At 48.6% G+C, this 13,127-nt stretch overlaps 1 protein-coding gene across 1 annotated transcript in view; it reads right to left on the bottom strand.

The window, feature by feature from the left end:
- The window catches only part of LOC101645377 (ubiquitin-conjugating enzyme E2 C-like), a 29,913-nt gene that overhangs the window by 10,984 nt on the left and 5,802 nt on the right, over window positions 1-13,127 (bottom strand). The gene's annotated exons all lie outside the window — the stretch shown is intronic.

Genomic DNA, 13,127 nt, shown 5'->3' on the forward strand with positions numbered 1-13,127 from the left:
AATCCACAAAGTCCTCCTCCATCTCACAAAACACACACAATGACACCGACTGCAGGAGGAAAGCCGAGTCAGTGAATGTGTAAGCAGCTCAGCGCTGGCAGGGGTCTCCACATGGCTACTCCTGTTCCCAGGGCTGCATCGGGCTAGGTCCATGAGGCTTCTCCTCAGGGATGTCTTGCAGGAAGTCAGCCTTGCCAGCTGAAGCAGGGAACTGGCTAAGGCAGCTCCACTCTGGTCCGACCATCAGAGAGCAAGAGACCAGATAACTCGAAAGGCGAGGCTCACGGAGCCATTTATCTCTCCGCCCTTCAATTAACCCCACATGTATTTATCAGCCAGGTTGGCACAATAAACTAACTACCTCACCCTGATAATAAGACATAATGATAGGCATGGCTCTGCAGCGCACCAGCATGGAGCGGTCATGAAGACAGGCAGCCCTTCTCATCTACCCAGTCGTGACAGTTGCTGTCTCAGAGGGGACCAGACACGTGCGGGCAGCCCCATCCACAAGGTCGGCTCCCCTGTCTGGTCCCGGACCTTCTGTGCATGCTGCAAGCTGAGGCATTGTGTGTTCTCAGGGGGAAGAAGGAAAGCGGTGGCTACCGTTCGACTCAGCACTGTGGGTCGATGTTCCACCAGACAACAACTTCACTCTATTTGAATCAATGTAGATTGTTGTACCATACTTAATAAAAATAAGACATCCCCCGAAAATAAGCCATGGTATGTCTTCTTGAAAATTAATACAAGACAATGTCTTATTTTCGGGGAAACATGGTGCCTCCGGAGAAAGATGGCGCTTCCTACCCCCTTGAAGAGTCTTGGCAACTCACAGGGACAGTTCAACCCTGCCCTATAGGGTTGGCATGAGTGGGCATCAATCCGTTGGGAGGGGTTGGTCCTCAAGACCAGTGGTTCTCTACCTTCCTCATGCCACATCCTTCCATACAGCTCCTCGTGGGGTGGTGACCCTAACCATAAAATTTATTTTATTGCTACTTCATGACTGTCATTTTGCTACTGTTATGAATCGGGTGGCCTCTGTGAAAGGGTCATTCGGCCCCCAAAGGGGTCGCGACCCACAGGTTGAGAACCCTGCTCTCGCCTGTCCCAGTGTCAGCCCCTGGATGACTTGTTTTAGCAGATGATCTTGAACTTCTCCATCATCCCTTTCCACAGCTGTAGTTTACTGGCTCCCCGGTATTCCATCCGATGAGGCCCACATGTATAGCCTGGATTTATATACGTAACTGGAAAAAATGTATCTGAAATGAGTAAGTCTCGGGTCTTGCAAAACCAAAACAAAATAAAAAGGACTGCTCTGGAGGGCTTAACAGGATATTGTTGATTTCATTTCTTGAGGTGGGCTGTGTAAATATAAATAGTATATTTCTTTAAAAACTAAAAAAAATATATAAAAAAACTAAAACTATTCTCTCCAGATTCCTTATCTCTCAACAAATAGTGGTTTGCGTGACTTTTGAAAAATGAGAAAAGTAAAATTGATTAAAAAAAAAGAAAAGTAAAATTGAAATGGACTTGGAGTCATTGAATCGAATTGAATTCAATTGAATGCAAACAAATTTTTTTTTCACTCAGTTTTATCATGTAATGTCCAATGTCATTTCTATCATCACGGCTGGTCCTTCCTCTCAGATCACCTGTAATTATGGATGCATAGAGACTGCATTGTTCCTTCCACCTGAAGCTACAGGTCTTGGTAGAGCTTTTCAATTTCTTCATCTCTGGCTGAGTGGTTGGTGCATAAATTTGAATACTAGTCATATTAATTGGTCTTCCTTGTGGGTGTATCGATAGTTTCCTATCACTGACAGCATTGAATTTCAAGCTAGACCCTAAAATGTTCTTTTTATTGAAGAATGAAACTCCATTCCTTTTGACTTTGCCTTTCCTGGATTCATAAACCATTTGGTGCTCCTAGCCAAAGTCATGGTGTTTTCTTTCTTTTTTTTCCCCATGGCATTTTCATCCACCTATTATTCATGTGGAAGTTGGGCATGCAATAAGGAAGACCGAAGAAGAATTGGTGCACTTGGATGATGGTGCTGGCAAAGAATATTGAACGCACTGTGCCCTGCCCAAAGAACAAGCCAGTCTGTCCTGGAAGAAGTACAGCCAGAATATTCCGTACAGGCAAGGATGGGGAGACCTCCTCTCACAAACTTTAGACAGGTCATCGGGAAAGACCAGTCCCTGGAGAAGGACATCATGCTTGGTGAACTAGAGGGGCAGCAGAAAGAGGAAGGCCCCCAAGGAGATGGATGGCCACAGCGCCTTCAACCATGGGCTCCAGGTTAGGAACCATTGTGAGGATGGTGCCCGACGGGGCAGCGTTTCCTTGTGTTGCACAACTATCGATGACAGCACCGAACACCAAGCAACAAGATACATGCACAAGCTGGGTCGTGTGTAAGGAAGGCCAAAAATGGGCTGCGGGGGAGATAGGGAGCTGATAGCACTGATGCCTGTATCACCCACTCAATGGGATCCCACAACAGAATTGTATGTAATTGATATATTGGATGTGTAAGATATGGCAAAAAATAAAATAGGGGTCCCTGGGGGGGCTTGGTGGGGGGAGGGAGGGAATACAGGGGAGCAAATAGCAAGGAGTTCAGGAAGACAGACAATGTTTTGAAATTATGATACGACCCTGCTTGATGTGAATTAACTATGGAACGTTATGGTCTCTGTTGAGAGCTCCCAATACACACACACACAAAAAGAGCTCCCAATACAATGATTAGAAAGAAAGAAGGAAACAAGGGTGAGACTTTGTTTCAAATACTTTAGCGATGTTATCAGGAGAGATCAGTCCCAGGAACGGGGCATCTTGCTTGGTAAAGTTGGGGGTCAGCGAAAAAGAAGACCACCTTCAATAAGATCAATTGACCCCGTGGCAGTAACAGTGGGCACGGGACCAGCCATTGTTTGTACACAGGATTGCTATGAGTTAGGACTGAACTGACCAGATGGCACCTGAGAGGAACTTCCAAGCTGACACGGCTTTTGTTGTCTCCTGCTCAGTGCTGGCCCAGACCTGGGACCTGAGGCGGTGCTGGCATCACAGTGTGTGTCCTGCCTCGTTTCTGGCACAGCAAAGGTTAGGGGAAGAGACGGGCCACACCAAAGCGCTGTCTTTCCTGCCTCTGAGGCCCTGGTTCCCAATGACCACTGCCTTCTACGGAGTCCTCACTACCCTCTTTAACTTTCCCAGCTGCTCTGGGCAATCTGAGTGTTGGGACACCCTGGAAAAATCAGGCTTAGGGGGGAAGGTCATTCATCAAGGTTATCCAGCAAAGAGTTGGCAGAGCCAAGATGGGAGCTCAGGTGTGTCCCTTTGCCCCCCGTGCCCTTATCTGGACAATTCCTCCCCTAGCCCCAGGGGGCAGGCCTGGATCTAGGGAAGAGGACAGAAGGAGGAACAGTTAGGAATTCAAATGGGCAGGGAGGTGGGGGGAAGGGTGCTAGAGAGCTCCCCAAAGTGGGGGGCCAGGGAAGGGGTGGGGTGGGGGCCTGGCAGTAGAGGCAGGCTTGGACCTGCTGAGTCAGAGAGGCTGGAGGGAAAGGCGGATGGGACGGGGGGCAGCAAGAGGCAGAAGCTGCCTGGAGGCCTCACCCTGGAACCAGCAGGAGGTAAGGGGAAAGCAGGCTGGGAGAGGGTAGGAAAGGACATTTACCAGAAAGAGGGCGTGGCGGGCCTAGACAAGGTCAGGGCAGATAAGAATCCTGAGCCTTGTGGTCAGGTGACTGCAACCTGGATGACTCCTGCCCCAGGGGCTTCCTGGTGCCCAGGCCCTGGGGAGCAGCCCCTCCCTCATCACCAGTGGAGGCCAGCTGGTTTCTGGGATGCAGAAAGAGGAAGAGCAGGAAGCTGGAGTCCCTGGCTGGCTGAACGGCCCAGCCGAGAACCAGCAGCTTGGCCGTTGGACCCCACCAGCCGTCCTCCGGTGGGAGGTAAACAAAAAGACTTCATTGTCTGCTTCCGGAAAGATGTACAGTCTAGGAGACCCCCTGAGTGGCTCCCCTCTGCTCTTGAGGGGCGCCATGACGATGGCCCACCCATGGTGGGCGACAGCAAGGCTCCCCTAAGCGGACCAGGTTGCAAACAGTGAACGGGCTCAGCACCACGAGGGGCCTTGGAAGAAATTCCACAATCTCAGCCATTGAGAACAAACCCAGAGGGGCACTGTATCCGACTCGGACAAGTGTGAGGCCGCTATGGATGGGAGCCGCCTTCACACACCTGGTTTGGTTGAGGGGTCTGGGGTGGGGGCAGGGAATAGTCCTTGATTCTACCTATGGTGTAGTGGTTACCCATTGGGCTGCTAACCAAAAGGTCAGCAGTTCGAAACCACCAACTGGTCCTGGGGAAAAAGAGGAGGCTTTCTAGTCCTGCCAAGAGTTACAGTGGGACCTTCAGCTCGCTGTTGCTGCCCAAGGGCTTTCTGCGTAGAACCGTGGCCCAATGTATCTGTAACCTGGTAGAGAGGCTCCAGCCATGGTAGGCACAGCTGTGACTTACTCGAAGCCTCTTTGGGCCAGTTTTGACACTTTGCCAGGGTGGAGCTGGTTCTTCCAACCCCTGCTGAGATCCCAGCAGCCATTCAGAGCCTAAAACAATAGTCAACAGCGAGCAGACGGGCTGCTTCCAACAGCTCACAGTTCAGGAAGCTCGGCAGAATGGTTTGGTGGCCACGGAAGTGTGGATGTGGTTTTAATATTGGCGAGATCATAGGCAGTGAGGCATCATTGGCTATGATGTCTGAAGACCAGTCTTTACTATCTGATTAGATTTGGTTGTCTTATTTGAATGTTCTTGGACCATGTGTTGTTCGGCTTGTTTTATTAAATTGGTTGTTTGAAGGGGAAAAAAAAAGAGTTACAGTCTCGGAAACTCATAGGAGCAATTCCACCCTGTCCTACAGGGTTAATTCTCGGCCTTCTGGCTAAGGTCAAGTGTAGTATGAGTTGAAGTGGACTTCATGCCAGCGAGTTCTTTTGGAGTGGTTCTGTTGTAGAATTCAGGCTCTTTTGTTGGAGCCTGTGATCTGCATGATCAGCAGTTCAAAACCACCAGCAGCCCTGTGAGAGAGAGAGAGAGAGAGAGAGACTGAACTTTCTACTCCCGCAAACAGTTACAGTCTTGGAAACCCACAGGGCTCGCTATGAGTCAGCATTGACCCGATGGCAGTGAGTTTGGTTTGGTTTAGTTTGGTTTGGTGCTGGAAGCCTGGGTTCTATTTCGATCCCTTGTACCTCTAGCCCAGCTACTAGCCACCAGTCAGGGGAGGCTTCCATGTTATGATGCCAACGAAGGAGCCCTAGGGGTGTAGTGGTTATGCATTAGGCTGAGATCCATTAGGTCAGCCTTTCAAAACCACCAGCCGCTCCTCAGAAGAAAGACAGGGCTTTCTACCCCCTTAAAGAGTTACAGTCTTGTAAGCTTGCAGGGGCAGTTCTACCCTGTTCTGTAGAATCTTGAGATGACTCAACGTTGACTCAGAAGCAGTGGTCTGGGCTTTTTGTGTGGTGTTTCAGAGGCAAGGCTAGACTTCGCCTCCACCCATTCTTCTGAACCAGCCCTTCCTCGGGGTTCAGGGCACACAGCCTCAGCCAGCAAGGTCCAGAAACGTCCTTGGCAGTCTGATGATCGAGGCAAACAGGAACACGAAAGGCAAGAGAGAAGTTCAGGGGCCTGGGCGAGTCAGAGGAACTAGGGAGCTTGCGACCAAGCTAAAGAAGGGGATGGGGGGGAGGGTGTTGCTGTGGGTATAAGCAAGAAATCCCAGGAAGGATCTTATCCAAATGTCTCTTTTCCTTTACTTACAAAACAAATACTGAACTTTAACTGCTGTCCAGTCAATTCTGACTCACAGCCACCCTACAGGGCAGGGTAGAACTACCCTTGTGAGTTTTGGGAGATTGTAACTCTTTAGGAGCGTAGTGGTGGTTTTGAACTGCTGACCTTGCCATTATGAATCCAATGTGCAACCGCTACTCCACCAACTCCTCCAGATTCGTTGCCCTGGAGTCATTGCTGACTCATAGCGACCCCCTGTGGGCTTCTGGGACTGTAACTGTTTACCAGAGTGGAAAACCCAACTTTCTCCCGAGGAGCAGCATGCTGGTGGTTTTGAACTGCCGACCACATGGATCACAGCCTAATGAGTAACCCCCTATGCCACCAGGGTTCCTAAAAGCAAAAGACTTAAGCACTGTATAATTGCAAAAATTGCCAACCATTCTGGGGCAGGTGGAGTTGAATGTCAAAAGGGCCCCCCAACACACATACACCATACCCACCCCCTCTCCTGGGGGGACTCTCCAAGCCCCAGTTAGCTTCAGGAATGTCCAAATATAGGTATGAAGGAGCATCTACTTTATAAAAACCATCCAAGTGACATGGCATGTTGTGCATGTGTGTCTTGCTTCTCTGGCAAAGCTTCTGAAGCTTCTGACCTGGTTTGACAGTCAAGCTTTTAACCCTTCTTTGCCCGGCTTCCCTGGGGGCCAGCAGCACGCCCTTCGATCGCAGAGCCAGGGCCAGTCTAGTTTTGCTGCAGGGTTCCCTGAGGGACCCAGTCGCCTGGTTTCTCCCTGACTTTTCTCAAGTCCTCCCCTGCCTTGAGCCCATCAGCAATCCCCATGGTGTTCAAGAAAAGCTTCCCAGCCTGCCTCCGTGGCCAAAGCCTGGTTGGTCTTTCTTCTCTGGCTCCCAGACATAGAGAGGTGCTGTGATGATCCCACTTTATGGATGAGGAAATGGAGCCTCCCAGAGTCTGTAGGCAAATTTGAAGCCCAGCCTGGCTCATCTCTGGGTAACAGTCAAGAGCCTGCTTCTCCTTCGGAGACTCTGAACCTTCTCCCCCTCCAGTCATGACCCACTTTCCTGGTCCAGGTGGATCTCAGACCTCACCTGTAAACTCCTGTGGACACACAGGGGCCAGGGGCCAGGGGTTGTCCCCAATCCCAATGGTTATCCCAGGCTCCCAGGAGTGAAAGCCAGAGACAGACTGAACATGATGGTCCAGTAATCAGAAAAGACATGACCAGTGATGCAGGGCTACTGTGTCAGGAAGGTGGACCAGAGGCGGAGCTGACTTTGAAGGACAGGGAGGGTGCCAAGCTCAATAGGACTCCCAGTCCAGGGAAGTGGGCTCCTCTGCATTGATTGGAGCCATGAGTTTGCCCCCGATGGATCCCCCATGAATAGTGGTCTCTGTTCTTTCCCGTCTGGCCATCTGGGCCAGAAAGTACATCTGCTGTCCTTGGTGGTGTTGTCAGTAACTCTTAAGTTGAAAGACAATCTAACGATAATTGCTTTTTGCCTCAAGTTTCTTGGCTGTACCAGGGGTTGGTGGAGGCAAGAGGGGGGATGTGACCTACACTCCAGGGAATGTTCCTGTTGGGGGACTTTTCTCTAGGCGATACTGTTTTGTCAGGGGACCGGGCTTAAGCTTGACCTTGGGCAGGTGAGGTGCCCTCGTGGCAGAATGGTTATGCATTGGGCTGTTTACCACAAGCTCAGCAGTTGAAGACCACTAACCTCTCCTGGGGTGAAAGATAAGGCTTTCTACGCCTATAAAGAGTGACAGTCTCAGAAACTCACAGGGGCCGTTCTACCCTGTCCTACAGGCTTGCTGTGAGTTGGCATCCACTCGATGGCATTGGGTTTTATTTTTGGGGGGGGGGGCTCAGTTTTCCTACCTATTAAATGTGGTCTGTAACAATGATGAAAAATACAACTTTTCTCTAGTTCCTAACTGTTTCCTCCCCGCTCCCACTACCATGACTTGAACTCCCCGCTCCTACTACCATGACTCGAATTCGACGTTGCAAGTCTGGCTAGACCAGAGGAGGTACACTGGTACAAATAGGAACTGAAAATCCAGGGAATCCAGGGCGGATGAGCCCTACAGGACCAGTGGTGAGAGTGGCGAAACAGGGAGGGTAGAGGGAGAGTGGGTAGGAAAGAGGGAACCGATTATAAGGAACTATATGTGACCTCCTCCCTGGGGGACGGACAACAGAAAAGTGGGTGAAGGGAGACGTCGGACAGGGCAAAATATGACAAAATAATAATTTATAAACTATCAAGGGCTCATGAGGGAGGGGGGAGCGGGGAGGGGAGGGGAAAAATGAGGACCTAATGTGGGGGGCTTAAGTAGAAATATTTTGAGAATGATGAGGGCAATGAATGTACAGATGCGCTTTACACAATTGATGCGTGTATGGATTGTGGTAAGAGTTGTATGAGCCCCTAATAAAATGATTAAAAAAATAAAATAAATGTGGTCATCACAGTACCCCTCTCATAGAGGCGTGACTGTTAAGGTTTGAGTGTCCACTTGGCTGGGTCATGATTCTCAATGGTTTGGCAGCAATGATGCAGTTACCTCCCCTGCTAAGATCCCCTGTAATGTAATCACCTCCATGATGAGAGATCTACTCTGAGCAACCAGTCAATAGCCAGGCCATCTCCTCTGACTGTGGCCTGCTTCTCATCTATATATGGGTGTTCTGTCCTGGCAAAGCTCTCCTGCTTTTTACTGCCTCTGGATCCTGCATCTGGTTCCGCATTATTGGACCTCTGGTTGTTTGGACTTGAGTCAATGAACTGCCAATTCTGGGAGTTGTTCCCCGCAGCCTGTGAGTCAGCAGCCTACCATTTGATGTGCCGATGTGCTGATCTTGGATTCATCCCCGTCCACAGCCTGCAGCCTAACCTCTGGTCTACCAAACTTGGGTTAGTCAACCCTGCAGCTACATTAGTCAGCAGAAGCCTCCATTCTGACGTCTGACCCAGGGACTTGGAACTTGCCAGCCTCTACAACTGTGTAAGCCATTTCCTTGAGAGAGAAAAAAATCACGCGCTCTCTCCATATAAGTGTAATACTGAATTTGCTTCTCCAGAGAGCCACACAGAAGGTGAGGAGGACCCTAAGGTTCAAAAGTGTAAAGTGCTTTATTTAACACAGAGCAGGAAAACTCCATGCTGGGAGCCAACTTTTGTAACCAGAATTGGAAAGTGGTTGTTGCTCAGGTGGGAGCCCTGGTGGTGGAGTGGGTTATGAGTTGGGCTGCCAACCGCAGGGTCAGTGGATTGAAACCACCAGCCACTCCATGGGAGAAAGATGAGGCTTTCTGCTCCCATGAAGAATTACAGTCTGGGAAACCCACGGGGGCGGCTCTACCCTCCCCTATCGGGTCACTATGAGTTGGCATCGACTAGATGGCAGTGAGTTTGATTTTTTTCTGTGTTGGCATCCTTCGATATTTTGTCCAGACAATCCAGGCTTGCAACTCGAGGCTTGGATTTTTTTTTACTGATCCTTCGCTTATTTTACCTTGAAAACTGCTAAGCACATTCTTTTTAACTTTCTAACTCCAGATCTTTACATTCAATGATAAAACTTTGTCTTCTCGAGCTCTCTTTTGAAATTTTTGGTTCAGGTCTTTCACTTCATCATTTCTTCCATTAGCTTTAGCTCTACTCTGTTCAAGAGCAAGTTTTAGGGTCTCCTAGGACATTCACTCCCCCCCAACCCCAATCCCCTCCACCAACATCCACTTTGGTCTTTTCTCCCTTCTGGTCTTTTGCATGACCTTTTGCTCTCTTGTGTATGATGTTCTCGGTGCCCTCTCACAATTCAGCAGGTCTTTGGCCATTAGTATACATTGTGTCCAGTTTGCTCTTGAGTTGTTCTCTAAATTCAGGTGGGATATACTAAAGGTCACATTGTTTGCTCTCTTGGACTTATTGGCTTAGTTGTTACAAGTTGGGATGCAATCTACAAGGTCTACCTACAGTTTGAAACTGCCAGGTGCTCCAAGGGAGAAAGACTGGGCTTTCTACTCTTGTAAAGAGTCACAGTTTCAAAAAAAAGAGAGTCCCAGTCTCAGAAACCCACAGGGCTAGAGTCCTACCCTGTGCTGTACTGTTGGTTACCACGAGTCAGAATTGACTTTGATGGCAGTGAGTTTGGTTTGGTTTGGATTTGTTTAAATTTTATTCAGCTTTGACCTAAACTTACATATGAGCAACGATAACCTGTCAAGCAGTTGGGTACTGGTTTTGTTTTGGCTATTGATACTGTACTTCTGTACTATCTCTTCCCACAAATGTAATCAATTTGATTCCTGTGTATTACTGTCGGTGAGGTCGATGTGTATAGTCATCTTTTATGTTGCTGAAAAACAGTATTTGCCATGAAGCTGCTGGTCTTACAAAATCTATTATGTCATCGCCAGCTTCCTTTCTATCACCAAGACCATGTTTTTCAACTATTGTTTCTTTCTCTAAGGAGCCCAGGTGTATAGTGGGTTATGCCTTAGGTGGCTAACCAGAGGTCAGGAGTTCAAACCCACCATACACGCCATGTGTGGCTGCCTACTTTTGTAAAGATTTACAGCCTTGCGGACCCCATAGGGTTGCTATGAATCTAAATCAATTCCAATACCAGGAGATGAGTTGAAGTCAAGTCAATGGCAGTGGGTAGTCCTCGTAAATCCTTCCTCTACGGCTACAAGCAGGTCTGCGATCCACAAGGTCAGCAGTTCAAAGCCATCAGCCACTCTGAGGGAGAAAGACAGAGCTTTCTACTCCTCTAAACAATCACAGTCTTGGAAATTCACAGGGGCAATTCTACCCTACCCCATAGGGTTCCTATGAGTCTGTTTTTACTCCATAGCAATGAGGTTTTTGTTTTGTTTTGGTATTGCTAATATTTTGCTAGAGGACAAAAAAGAAAAAAAGCAAAGAAAAAGAAAAAAGCAAGTGTAGTGTAATGTACAAGTGTAAAAACACATTTGACTATTCATGTTGCTTCTGGGGAGAGATGGGGATTGAAAAGGAGAAGGAATTAATAGCTGGTTTTTGGTTTTGTTTTTAATGTACTTTATTAGCGCTAGAATTATTTCAACCATCACTGTTACTTTTGTCATAAACGTACACCAAAAAGCAAACCCGACCCATTGTTGTCTAGTGAATTTCTTCTCTTGGTAATATCTTGAGTGTCACCCTACAACATGTATAGATATAACTAGAGCGATAGATACATAAAAACCCATTAAGAAACACCTCTGTGAATATTTTGATAATTTCTTGCGCTGCTTCCTCATAGATCAATTGTTGGTACATATGATTTTCTATTTTGCATTTGGAGAGCTTAATATCTTATCATCTGCACATTTCTAGAACACAAAATGTCCTGATACATACCATTCCCAGTGAACTAGGGAACCAGTCCTCTGTGGTTGGACATATCACCGGCTCAGGATTCCCCTGATCCGCTCCCATTGTTATAAAGTGCAGATTGAAGAAGCACATCCACGTTGCAATTCGAGTGAGAGAAGTCATTATGGAGGGACTGTCAGGCTCTGGTACAGGCAGTGAACCTGGGTCTAAGAGATGGTGTGCTCTGTTTAGCAACTCTTTCAGCTCACAATGCCAAATCGATGCCTGGGAATTTTAAGACAGAGTATGCTACTTTATCAATATAAGGGGACTTTTAAGAGTTTAGAGGAGCCCTGGTGGCTCAGTGGTTCTACATTGGGCAGCAGATCAAAACTACCAGCCACTCCTCTTGAGAAAGAGGCAGTTTTCTACTCCTATAAAGAGTTGCAGGTTTGGAAACCCACGAGAGTAGTTCTATCCTGTTCTATAGGATCAGCTGCTGTGAGTTGGAATTGACTCCACGTCATTTTATTTAAAAAAATAATAATTTACATAAAATTCCATTATAATTTACTTCCATTTCCCCAGGAACTCTTTGAAGCCTGCCAGACTCCTGCCTATATTTGAAGGTTGTCATTTGATTTTTTAAGTATTTTATTTTGTACAGGAGGTATTTGTAGGTTCAAGTTGCATCTCTTTGATTAATAGAAATGTACTTTTCTTCTTTCTTTTAGTTGGTTCTTCATATAGTGAGTTCCTTTACTAGCAAAGTGAGAGGGACATTTTTTCTTTATGGATGTTTGGTATCTTCTTTTCCTTATATTTTATTCTCACCATTTCTAGGGGCTTGTTTGTAGACTTTCTGTTCAGTGCCTTGCTCTGTGCCACACGGGTTGGATTACAATCGCTTTGTAATTTGTTTTAATAGCTAACGGAAAATTCACTCGAATTTTCTTTTTGTTTCTAAGGAGGGGATGGGGTAGATTATCACTGTTTTTTTTTTCACCTTTTTTCTTTTTCCTCTAGCTGAATTTAGAATTTTGTCCTTAAGTCTTAGACATGTTTAGCTAGGGTCTGATTAAGCCTACCGGTTGATTTGGAAGAGCAGCTGAGTCCTCAGTCTTTGGAGAGGGACTTACTCTCCCTAACTCGCACCAGGACACAACTTCCCTACTGTATTAAGCCAAATCTGGGTTCCTCTCTCGGGATATCTGAGCTGTAACCACGGTGGGTTCCTTTGTTTGGCGTTTAAAGGAGAACGGATCCTCGGATCTCCTAGCTGGAGAAGTGACTTGCGGCCCTTTGATTGACGGCCAGAGTGACGGCCACCATCGCAGGTCCCAGGCGACCAGCTGACCCCTAGGCCTGCGAGGGGACGGGTCACCGGAAGAGGCTGGATGACTTGCGGGCGCGGGACCTCTGCGCCCTCGAAGCAGGTCGGGTCGTCCCATGGATCTGCGGGCGCGGACCCCCCCGAATGGCGCCAGGGTCAGGAGCAGGGAGCACCCCTAGCCCTCCTGATCCCAAAGTCCAGTCCCCCCCAGGGACCATAGACTCAGAGCTTGCAGTCTGGAGGGCTGCACCCTGGAGACTAGGGCCCCTGGGGGGGCCGCGGAACAGGGTGTAGGACTTTGGGGGTTTCTGATGGGTAGAGGGGCTCTGAAGGGTCAGGGTCAGGCTCAAAGGGTGTCAGCCCGGCGTCTGGGGGCTGGGAGTGGGTCTCTGGGGGACCCGGCTCCCCGTCCGAAGGAGCGTACGGACCGCGAGTTTGGGGGGACGAGAGAGTTCTGGAGTCGCCGCGCGCCCGAGGTCCGGGTTCCGGTGGACGCTAGGGGTTAGGGGTCCCGCGCTCCCCTGGTGCGCCCCTCCCCCACGGCCCGGTCCGCTCCGCCGCCCCGCCCAGCGCGCGGACCCTCGAGGCCCC

This window comes from Echinops telfairi, unplaced genomic scaffold (assembly GCF_000313985.2).
Source record: "Echinops telfairi isolate 266 unplaced genomic scaffold, ASM31398v2 ScPeMD7_29;HRSCAF=101, whole genome shotgun sequence".
NCBI classification, from domain to species: Eukaryota; Metazoa; Chordata; class Mammalia; order Afrosoricida; family Tenrecidae; genus Echinops; species Echinops telfairi.